The sequence below is a fragment of the Callorhinus ursinus genome, unplaced genomic scaffold (assembly GCF_003265705.2).
Source record: "Callorhinus ursinus isolate GAN/ISIS: 27379988/994484 unplaced genomic scaffold, GSC_fseal_2.0 scaffold36, whole genome shotgun sequence".
NCBI classification, from domain to species: domain Eukaryota; kingdom Metazoa; phylum Chordata; class Mammalia; order Carnivora; family Otariidae; genus Callorhinus; species Callorhinus ursinus.
Genome location: NW_027397098.1, coordinates 1,236,955 through 1,248,821, shown reverse-complemented (window position 1 = coordinate 1,248,821; position 11,867 = coordinate 1,236,955). Strand labels below are relative to the sequence as shown.

The 11,867-nt window shown below is 36.7% G+C and overlaps 1 long non-coding RNA gene across 1 annotated transcript in view; it reads right to left on the bottom strand.

Annotated features, from left to right (window-relative positions):
* LOC141370483 (uncharacterized) overlaps window positions 1-4,744 on the bottom strand; it is a 90,587-nt gene extending 85,843 nt beyond the window's left edge. Inside the window, exon 1 of the long non-coding RNA XR_012374540.1 lies at window positions 4,601-4,744. This is a non-coding gene — a long non-coding RNA (uncharacterized lncRNA). The remainder of the gene's footprint in view (window positions 1-4,600) is intronic.
* Window positions 4,745-11,867: the final 7,123 nt, after the last annotated feature.

Here is an 11,867-nt window from a genome sequence, read left to right as displayed (position 1 = left end):
ATGGCCAACAGACACATGAAAAAGTGCTCAACATCACTTGGCATCAAGGAAATCCAAATCAAAACCTCAATGAGATACCACCTCACACCTGTCCGAATGGCTAAAATTAACAAGTCAGGAAACGACAGATGTTGGCGGGGATGCAGAGAAAGGGGAGCCCTCCTACACTGTTGGTGGGAATGCAAGCTGCTGCAACCCCTCTGGAAAATGGTATGGAGGTTCCTCAAACAGTTGAAAATAGAGCTACCATACGATCCAGCAATTGTACTACTGGGTATTTACCCCAAAGATACATATGTAGGGACCCGAAGGGGTATGTGCACCCCAATGTTTATAGCAGCAATGTCCACAATAGCCAAACTGTGGAAAGAGCCAAGATGTCCATCGACAGATGAATGGATAAAGAAGAGGTGGTATATATACACAATGGAATATTATGCAGACATCAAAAGGAATGAGATCTTGCCATTTGCAACGACGTGGATAGAACTGGAAGGTGTTATGATGAGTGAAATAAGTCAATTAGAGAAAGACCTGTATCATATGACCTCCCTGATATGAGGAATTCTTAATCTCAGGAAACAAACCGAGTGTTGCTGGAGTGGTGGGGGGTGGGTGGGAGGGATGGGGTGGCTGGGTAATAGACATTGGGTAGGGTATGTGCTGTGGTGAGTGCTGTGAATTGTGCAAGACTGTTGAATCATAGAGCTGTACTTCTGAAACAAATAATGCAACATATGTTAAGAAAAAAAAAGAAGAAGATAGCAGGAGGGGAAGAATGAAGGGGGAGTAAGTCAGAGGGGGAGACGAACCATGAGAGATGATGGACTCTGAAAAACAAACTGAGGGTTCTAGAGGGGAGGAGGGTGGGGGGATGGGTTAACCTGGTGATGGGTATTAAAGAGGGCACATTCTGCGTGGAGCACTGGGTGTTATGCACAAACAATGAATCATGGAACACTACATCAAAAACTAATGATGTAATGTATGGTGATTAACATAACAATAAAAAATTTAAAAAAAAGAATTTTGAATGTGGCTAATGGGAGAAGAATTGGACAGGATGTAAACAGATTTAGCTTACACAAAATTCTTCAAAGAATTATACTATCAAAAAATCCAAACTCTAACTCGCAAAATTCTCTGATTTTTTCACCCATGAAGTCCCCAAGAATGGTTTAATCTTGAGCATAAACACCCTCCTCAGATGTGTCCCAAAGTGAATGGACAAAAAAGAAATTCTTAGAGGGTAAGACAGGGACCATAAAAAAAACAAAAACAAAAACAAGGGAGTTACCCTAAGAAGCTGATGTAGACAGATTGGCAAAGCAAGGAACTTACTTCTCTGTCCGGGCAAGGAGTGTCTCTGATTACTGAGCACCAATGTTTGGTGACTTCTATGGATCACTGAATGGGGGGGGGGGTGTTATTGCAGTTCTTCCTTCTTGCATTCTGGATTTGTCTATGTCATAGTGTAGGAGGGTGCATGGGCCACAACCTGTTTTCAGAAAGGGCTAGACCATGGAAAGATACGTCCAGACCTAATGGAGACAACCACATCTAGCCGAGAAATTTTGGCCAGTTGTTTGCCATACTGTCTGGAACTTTAAATCGTCTATCTTGTGAGGGGAGTGTTACATGGGAGAGAAGAAATGTGTCTAGAGATATTTGGGTGGCCAGTAGGAAAAAGTGAGTCACATTGTTGGTTGTCTGCCGAAATCCACTCTGGTCTTCTTCCCAAGGTTATACCTGTCCAGTGAGAGACTTCATTTCCCATCTCTAATGTAACTAAGGTTTTAGAATGCTAGCAGAAATGAGTAGAACTCCCTCTTACTTTCTTAAAAGGAAATGGCTACTCTATTCCTCTTTTCTCTTTCCCCAGCATTTGGTATATGATCTTGCTCATGACCCAGCTTTGATCATACAGATGAGTACAGGAAGGGCAAACCAAATGACAGAAGGAGACTGAAATCCTGGAAGACAGATGTACCTCCACTCACTGGATTGATCACACAGACTGCTCCATAAGAAAGCAATGAACTTCCATGGTATTTAAGCCACAGAATTTTAGGTTCTCATTGTCAGAGCAGCTTGGTATTTACCCCTACCAGTGTAATATGCATAGTTCCAGTTCATTCATTTTAACTGTCCTAGAATATACCCAAATATATTTATATATTTCCTTATTTATGACCAGTTACAATTATTTCTAGCTTTTAGCTCCTGCAACAAATGCAGAATTGAACATCTTTCTGTCTATGTCCTATGAGATTTTTCTAAGGCCATGTTGTCCAAGGTAATAGTCACTAGCCACATGCTTTAATTCAATTTAAATTATTTAAATATTAAATATTTATTTTCTCACACTAGCCACATTTTAAGTACCCATTATCCATATTAGTCACTTTCCGGGCTATGGCTACCATATTGGACAGTATGAATATAAGTCATTTCTGTCATCACAAAAAATTCTTCTGAACAGCATTGTTTAAGGACAAACCTAGTGGAAAGACTTCTAGGTTACAGAATTTGCACATCTTCAATGTTATTAGATAGTGTCAAATAACACATCAACCTGATTAGGACAATTTATAGTAGTTCATAAGAATTTTTATTTGCTGACATCCTCACCTAAACTTTATATTCTCAAAAATTTTAACTTTTGCTATGCTAGAGGAGGTGGGTGGTATAACTGAGCAACTCTCCTTGTTCTAAATTTTCCATGACATTTACTCTATCTGTGCCCGTTATTCTATTACATGTTTTGGCATTTTCTTAAATATTCCAAGAGTTCTTGTTATATGCTGGATACTAATCCTTGTTGGTTGTATGATCTGCAAACATCTTTTCTCCATATGTGGCTTAGATTGCTTGCCAATTGCAATAACATGTATGGATCTAGAGAGTATAATGCTAAGTGAGATAAGTCAGAGGAAGACAAATACTACATAAATTCACTCATGGAATTTAAGAACAAAAAAAACAAAGAAAAAAGGGACCAAAAAAATCAGAGTCTTAGAGAAAAAGGTGGTGATTGCCAGAGGGGAGGGGGTTCAGGGGTTGGATAAAAAAGGTGATGGGGATTAAGAGTACACTTATCATGATGTGCATTGAGAAATGTATGGAATTGTTGAATCACTATATTGTACACCTTAAACTAAGATAACATTATATATTAATTATATTGGAATTAAAAAAATTAAAATTAAAAGACTACACTGAAACTTTTGTTACTGGTGTTTGGCTTTGAACCAAAGCAGTTTATAATTTTAATATAATTGCCTATCTCATTTTTATCCCTTAGGTATGTTATTTCATTTCTTAATTAAATAATCCTACCTTATATCAAGTTCATTAAGATATTTTCATATAAAAAAGTTTTGCTTTTAGGCGCCTGGGTGGCTCAGATGGTTAAGCGTCTGCCTTCGGCTCAGGTCATGATCCCAGAGTCCTGGGATCGAGTCCCGCATCGGGCTCCCTGCTCCTTGGGAGTCTGCTTCTCCCTCTGCCTCTCTCTCTCTCTGTCTCTCATGAATAAATAAAATCTTAAAAAAAAGTTTTGCTTTTAACACTGAGATCTTTAGCAGAAAGTTTCTGTATCATGTTGAGTAATTTAGTTTTAATTTCTATCTTATGGATAGTTAATTGTCTAAATATCATGAATTTAAATAATCCATCTTTCACACTTTGACATGTAATGCCAATTCTATTACATGCCAAATTCCCTTATCTTCCTGGGTCACTTTCAGAGCTGTCTTTTGCATGTCATTAGTCTATGTGTCTATTCTACTAATAACATGACGTTTCATTTCTTAAAGATTATTGAAATGAGATTATCTTAGATCATTGAATCAGTGAACCCTCAATGTAATCATGGATCCTCACTAGAGAAGCAGAAGGAAATTTGCGTGTGTGTGTGTGTGTGCGTGCGCGCACACACACACACAGAAGAATGTGATATGAAGGCAGAGCCAGATATTGAAGTGATGCGCCCACACACCAAGAAATAACATGAGGTAAGGAATGGATTCTCTCCCCGAGTGTATAGGAAAATAGCTTTGTTAACACCTTGATTTCAGCCCAGTGATACTGATTTTGGACTTCCAGAGTCCAGAACTTCTGCTGTTTTAAGCCACCAATATTGCAATAATTTGTTACATCTTCTACAGAAAACTAATTCAGATTTTGATACCTAGAAGAGATCCTTCTGGAATAAGTAATCAAATATGTGGAAGTGGCTTTGGAATTGGATAATGGAAATGGATAATGGTACAGATTGTTGTAGTGAATAGAAGGGGCCTCAATTGCCTTAAACAAACTGTTGGTAAAATATGGGTGTTAAAGGAGCTGTTGGTGAAGACACAGAAGGAAATGAAAAGCACAGTAGTAAAAATCTATGTCATCTGATAGAAAACACATCATCATAAACAGAATGTTTGTAGACATATGAATGCTAAAAGCAGTGCTTGTGAAGATTCATAAGGAAATAAGGAGAGTGTTATTGGAAAGAGGAAGAAAGATGCTCCTTGTTTCAGAGGGGCAGAAAATTTAGCCAAAGTGTGTTCTACCAAATAGAAGTCCAAATTTATGGCTATTCAACCTTTGTTAGTGCTGAAGACATTGGATACATGACTCATGGATTGCCTCAAACATCTCATCAGAAGCCAGGAATGGAGACGGGATTATCCATCAAAGATCTGTGAAGGTCCCACTTGTCTGGTGGTGTGAATGCCTGTGACATACACAAGGTTCCCTAGAGAAAAAAAAAAAAAGAATATATAAGGAATTCATTCATGTGATTATATAGAAAGGCAAGTCCAAAATCTGCAGGGTAGGTCAGCAGGAGAGAGAGACCCAGAATAAGCCTATGTTACATGTCAAGTCCCAAATCCCTCTTCTGCAGAATTCCTTTTGCTCAGGGTGAAGGTCAGCCTTTTGGTCTTAGGCAAGACTTCAACTGATTAGACAAGGCCCACCCACATTATAGAGAGTAATCTGCTTCACTTATTTTTTTTAACTAAAGTATAATTGACGTCTATTATTTTCAGGTGTATTACACAGTGATTAAACAACTATATACATTACAAAATGCTCACCATGAGAAATATAATTTACCATGCCTCACTACACAAAATTACTACAATATTATTGACTATATTTTCTATGCTATGCTTTTTATCCCCATCTTATTTTATAACTGGAAGTTGGTACTTCTTAAACCCTTCATCTATTTTGCCTATCCTCCTACTCCTCTACCTCTGGCAACCACTCACTTGTTCTCTATGAATCTGTTTCTCTGTTGTTGTTTGTTTTGTTAGATTCTACATATAAATGAAGTCATATGGTATTTGTCTTTCTCCGTCTGACTTATTTCACTTAACATAATACACTCTAGTTAGATCCATCCACGTCTGTTTCACTGATTTAAATGTTAATCTCATGCAAAAACACCCTCACAGAAAGACCCAGAATAATGTTTGACTATCTGGGCATCATGGCCCAGCCAAGTTGACACATAAAATTAACCATCATAATATTATCCCAGAGGAAACAACCTGGACTAAAAGCAACAGACACAGGACAAAATGAAAGAAGGTTTTCAGTCTCTCAATATTCAATAGGCTGGAGAAAGGCTGATAAAACTACTAAGCAGCAAAGAAATGCTGCCTTTCAAGAAATAGGGAGGATGACTCTGAAAGCACAGCCTTGAACTCAGAGGCTGAAGCTGCAGGTGCAGAGGCATAGACCAGAGTCTCAAGCCCCAGAGACTTGAAACCTAATGGAGTTTCCCCCACCGGACTGAAAAATTGTCTAGGATTAGTGACCTCTTAATTCCTTCCATTTTCTACCTTTTGGAATGTATGTCTAAAATTAGTATATTACACTTGTCCCATCACTGTATTTTTAAAACAGGTAAGTTGTTTTCTATTTTCACAAGTCCAGTGGTGGAGGCAAATTCTGGACCAGGATGGATCAAAACCAGAGTCTCATCCATACCAGATTTATCTAAAGGATGAGACTTGGGAATGATGATAATTAGATGAAAGTTTGGACTTGAGTTGATGCTATAATGGCCTCAGACTCTTGGGTATGTTGGGATTCTCATGTGGGAAGAACATGAATCTTTGAGGGCCAGAAAATGGTCCCCACAAAAGACATTCAAACTGTAACTCCTGGAACCTGTGAATGTTATCTTATTGGAAAAAAGGGTCTATGTCATTATGATTAGGTTAAAAATCTTGAGAAAGGGAGGATTAACCACATGGTCCCTAAATACAATCCCACAAATTCTTATTAGAGAAGACAGGGGTATTTGAACACACACACACACACACACACACACACACACACACACACACAATTCAAATAAAGATGGAGGTAGAGAACAGAGGAATATAGCCACAAGCCAAAGAAAGGGGGCAGCCAACAAGGAACAGATTCTTACCTAAAGTCCACCAGGAGTACAGCCTTGCCAACACCCTGATTTCAGCCCAGTGATACAGATTTTGACTGGTAACCTCCAGAACTCTGAGAAAAATTTTTATTGTTCAAACCAAAAAATGTGATAATTTGTTACTGAATCCAGGGAAAACTAATAAATATATTTTTAGAATTTCACTGAATTTAGAAATTAATTTGTGGATCATTTTTGTATCTTCCCATCTGTCATCATGCATATACCAATCATTTTTTTTGATCTTCGCTTACATCCCTTAAGTTAAAAATTTTTCTTGCTAAAGGTCATGCGCATCTGTTGTTTGAGCTATTTCCTACAATTACTTACAGTAATTACAAATTACAGTATTTATTGCTATTGTGAAGTGGATCCTTTTAGCATTATTATTACATTTTCTACTTATTACTCTTTGTGCCTATTGATTTTAGCATATCAGTATCATATATCCAATCTACTCTAAAAAACTCATTTTTTCTATGAGTTTATAGACTTTTCTGGATTTCCTATCTAGAGAAGAATTTAATAGGCAAATGGCAAGATTTTAGGATTCTTTTTATTCTTATTTCTATTTTTTTTTTCTTCTTTAGAACAAGATAGAAGCACTACCTAAGACTGCCATGACTTTGTGGAACAGTCATGGCAATAGAAAATATCCTGTTCCCCCCCCACCTGCTGCTTATTTTAAAGAGACCATTTCTGTTTCACCATGAAATATGATATTTCTGTACACTTATGATGGGTACCTATTATCAATTAAGGGAGTCTCTGTTATTCTTTTTTTTTTTTTACTATGTTTACTAGGAGTTTTTTTCATGATTGGGTTGAGATTTATCAAATTATTTTTTTCTGCTTGGAATTAAGTTGTTATTTATTTATTTTAGGGGGTGGGGCAAAGGGAGAGGAAGAGAGAGAATCTTAGGCAGGCTCCATACCCAGCCCTGAGCCCAAAGCAGGGCTCAATCTCCTCTCTGACCCTGAGATCATGACCTGAGCTGAAATCAAGAGTTGGATGCTTAACTGACTGAGCCACCCAGGCAGCCCCATGTTATGTAAATTTATACATTTATGTAAATAAATATTTACCATGCTTGGGGTTCTTAGGAGTCCTTGAAACTGTGGCCTGATGTCTTCCATCAGTTTGGAAAAATCCTCCACTATATAAGGTCTTCAACTGCTGCTTCTCTCTTCTCTCCTAGAGATTTCCCATACTCTAGACTTTCTCTACATATCCTCTACATCTTGCACCCGTTATTCTATTATTTTCCATCAGATTTTCTATGCTTCATTCTTCATGTATTTTTGTAAGCTGTCATCTAGTTCATCAGCTCTAATCTATTATTACAACCACTTAGCTCCGTCCATTTAGTCAACCCATCATTTCTGTTCTAGACTTCCCATTTTTTTTAAAGATTTTATTTGTCAGATAGAGAGAGAGCATGCACCTGAGTGCACAAGCAGGGGGAGTGGCAGGCAGAGAGAGAAGCAGGCTCCCTGCTAAGCAAGGAGCCCGATGAGAGGCTTGATCCTAGGACCCTGGGATCATGACCTGAGCCAAAGGCAGGTGCTTAACCAAATGAGCCACCCAGGCATCCCTAGACTTTCCATTTTTAATAGTTTCCAATTCTCTGCCCAAAATCTCAGTTTCTTATCTCTTTTAACAGCTACTCATTTAATCTTTTAAAGATTTATTTATTTGAAAGAGAGAGAGCATGCAAGTGGAGGGAGGGGCAAAGAGAGGGAGAAGCAGACTCCCCTGTGAGCACAGAGCCTGACACAGGGCTCCATCTCAGGACCCTGAGATCGTGAACTGAGCCTAAATCAAGAGTTGGACCCTTAAATGACTGGGCCACCCAGGCACCCCTACTCATTTAATCTTTTGAAACATATTTTACTGTCTCAAGTTTTTTCAAAAATTTTAGGCTGTGTTCATCTTACTTTCTCTATTATTTAAAGTCCTATATGTATTATTTCCTTCTTTTTACTTTCTTTGGGTTTACTGTATTATTTTATTAAAGTCTTGAGTTAAACACTTAGAGCATTCATTTTCCATCTTATCTTCTAATATAAATTTCCTAAATTTGCTTAAATATTATTATACATTATTTGCTATGTAATATATTCTTTATTTCATTCTGACAGCTTTATTTTTTTCTCAGATCTTCCAGTTGCAGGTTTTTAAATTTTCAAAGGTATGATGTTTCAGATATCTTTTTATTAATTTCTTTTTTCTTTCTATTAATTTCTAAATTATTTTTTTACTATGGTCAATAATGTGTTCTAAATTACATTCTTTTCTATTGTTGAAACTTTGTTGATAGTCTAGTAGATGATTATTTACCATAAATGTCCCTTGTCCTTTAGAAGAATATATATTTATAGTGGAGGTTCTACATGAGTCTGTTGACGGTATTATCAGATACTGGTTCATGAATAATTTTTGGTGTCCTTGCCCTAAAAATTACTGAGACAGGTATGTTAAAATCTCCCATTTTGACTTAGGTTTGTTTCATGTGCTTTAAGACTATGTTTTGAGAGGCATACAAAATTACTTATAATGACTCCTTTATCTTTAAAATGTTTTTTGTTGTTCATTTTGTTTTGCTCTATTTTCTACTTTGCCTGATCTTAATAGTCCTACACACTATTATCCCGTTCTGTGTGTACTGGCATCTTTTTCCATCTCTACTTTTTTTATCCCTTTACTTTTTAAAATAAAAAAAAAGTAGGCAATGCTGTTTAAAGAGGTACATCTAAATCTCTTTCTTTAGGCAAGTGAATCTGTGCACATTTACTGTGATTACTAATATAGTTAAATTCATTTTGTGCCTTTTTTTTATCATGTGCCTTCTCCCCCAGTTTGCCATGATAATGATTAAGTTCTCTGTCTGCCTTTGGTGAGATGCAACTTCACTATGATGGTCTCAATGTAGATTTTTATTTAGCATACTCTTCCATTCCAAGTCAGGGCATTCTGCAATTCTGTGAATCTCTGTCATTGTGTCTTTCCCCCATGAGTTCTATTCTGTGTTTGGGGAACTTCTATCACTCAATCTTCCATGGCTCCCAACCATTTTTAAGGGCTGCATTCTGTATAATATCCTCTAGTATATATCCCAATTTACCCATTCTTGTAAAATTATATCTCAACCACATTGTGAAAGCTTCTTCTATTCAATAGCTCATATAACATCCAGCATTCTCTGTTACTTCCAGTCTTGTCAAAGTACTTTAGTCTATCACTGAGGTTTTAGTTATACTTTCTTAATATCCTGAAGATTTTTAAATCTTTAAATTTTTCATCTGACTGTTCTCTTTTCTCAGGTTCTTGGGATGTTAACCCTCTTTGTTTTCAAAGTGGCTATGTCTGAGGGAGTACCTGATTTTCTGGGTTATGGGACTGTCCCCAAAGAGTGGTTTTACATATGCTTCTGTCAGCTGCCCTACAAAGTTCACTGGTCCAGCTTCCTTTATATGCTCATTTCTTGGCTTGAAATTTCTGAACTCCAAGGTCACTATAAATTCAAACTCCGCATCTGCATATGCCATCTGCTTGGGGTTTCAACTATTAAGACACTTCTATATTTCTATCTATAATCTTAAAGGCAACATTTCTGATTCTCTAATTTAAAGATTATAATCTCCTAGTCCCAAAGAGGCACCAGTTCTAAGATTATTGAAGGGATATCATGCCAGTTTATTGACTTGGAAGCTTAAGGCAATATTGCCTATCCTCACATTGTCATTAAGACTTTAGACCCACGTCCTTAAAGCCTATTGTTATGTCCACTACTCCCATGGATCATGGCAGCTTTCTCAGTTTCTGAGACTCGTAACTTGATTTCTATTCCATCTTAATTTCTAGCACCTGGGCTTTTTTTTTCTTTCTTTTTTGAGCTTGCTATGTATAGAAAGCAATTATGGTTACTATATTTTATTCACCATTTCTATGTGTTTGGAGTGAGAAAGGAGTCAGTTTTACCTAAATATGCCTTGTTTTTAAGTTCTTATTCCTTAACATAGTCACACGCTCTTTTGTACCTTACTTTTTTCACCTAATAATCTTGCTATTATTCTCTATCAATACCTCTAAGTTGCTTTTGTCTCTGAATGGCTGCATAGTATCCCATTGTAATTATGCGGAATATTTATGTAACTAGACACTATTTGCAATATTTTTAAACAAAACATTTCCACTGCACAAGATGTGGAAAAGATAGAACACAGGTGTATGTTTCTAGCTCTTTTCCTTCCAGGTATAATTTTTATGTCTAAACATATGACTTGGTAACCTACACTATGATTTAAAAATACTGAGCACACTTTGATCTTTGATATTCCTTAAATGCTCTTCAGTAATTCCGACTATCTAGTAATATATTTAATTATTTAAATGTATATTTGTATATTAAAGTTGTTCCAAACTATTCACTAATATTAATGTCATAATGCCCATTATTACATATAAATATTTTTAGGTCTCATTATTACTGCTGATTTAGAATTACTGTAATGGATAGTCAGTTCTTAGGTATAAATATTTTTCTTTTGATACATATTATGAAATTGCCTTCTAAAATTGTATTCTAAATTGCCTGAAGTCCCTCCAAAAGAGTATAAGTGACTATTTCCTCATATTCTTTTCCATGTTTTCACATTTTTCCAATTTTTGCTGAAATGGTGGGCAAAAAGTTGGCATTTCTTTGTTTTAATTTACATTTACTTAGTGGAGCTAGGGATCTCTTCATATGTTTACTTTTGTTTCCTCAGTGAATTGCCTGTTTATCCTTTTACCCATTTTTCTATTGGAATATTTTTTCTTTGTCATATTCATCATTTGGTTGTCTACTACACCATATTTTCTGGAAGAGCACATAGGTGTTTCCTTATGACTCCTTGATTCCTTAGAATATCTATTTTTATTTTGCATGATTGACAATTTGCTTGGTATGTAATTCTTAGGTTCCATAGTGAAGCAAGAAAAGTCTTCCAGATTTCTCTGCTTCAGCTTTTCCACTTGTCAGGTAAATGTGTGCTCCCTGAATTCCCTCACAAAGCACATCCATTTGCACTTATCAACTGCCTTTGAGTCTTAAAATGCCAAGCTGATTAATGTAATTTTTAGTGAAGTCTTCACTTGGCTTGTATAACTATGGATAAAGCCTGCAATGTGAGTGCCCCCAAGCAGAGGAATCCTATCTTGGAGCTGTTTTTCCTTCATGATTGTTATCAAGCAAAACTTTTGGGCTGGTGCTCAAAATTTTGCCTGAGCCCCCATGGTATCACTTCACACATCTTTACTGGAATGGTACTTTGTCTACCTGTCATGATACCCTCATGCACAATTAACCTTCCATGAGCCATCACCAAGAAAACCCAGGCTTCTCCATGTGCGTGTGGTTAGAATGCAACT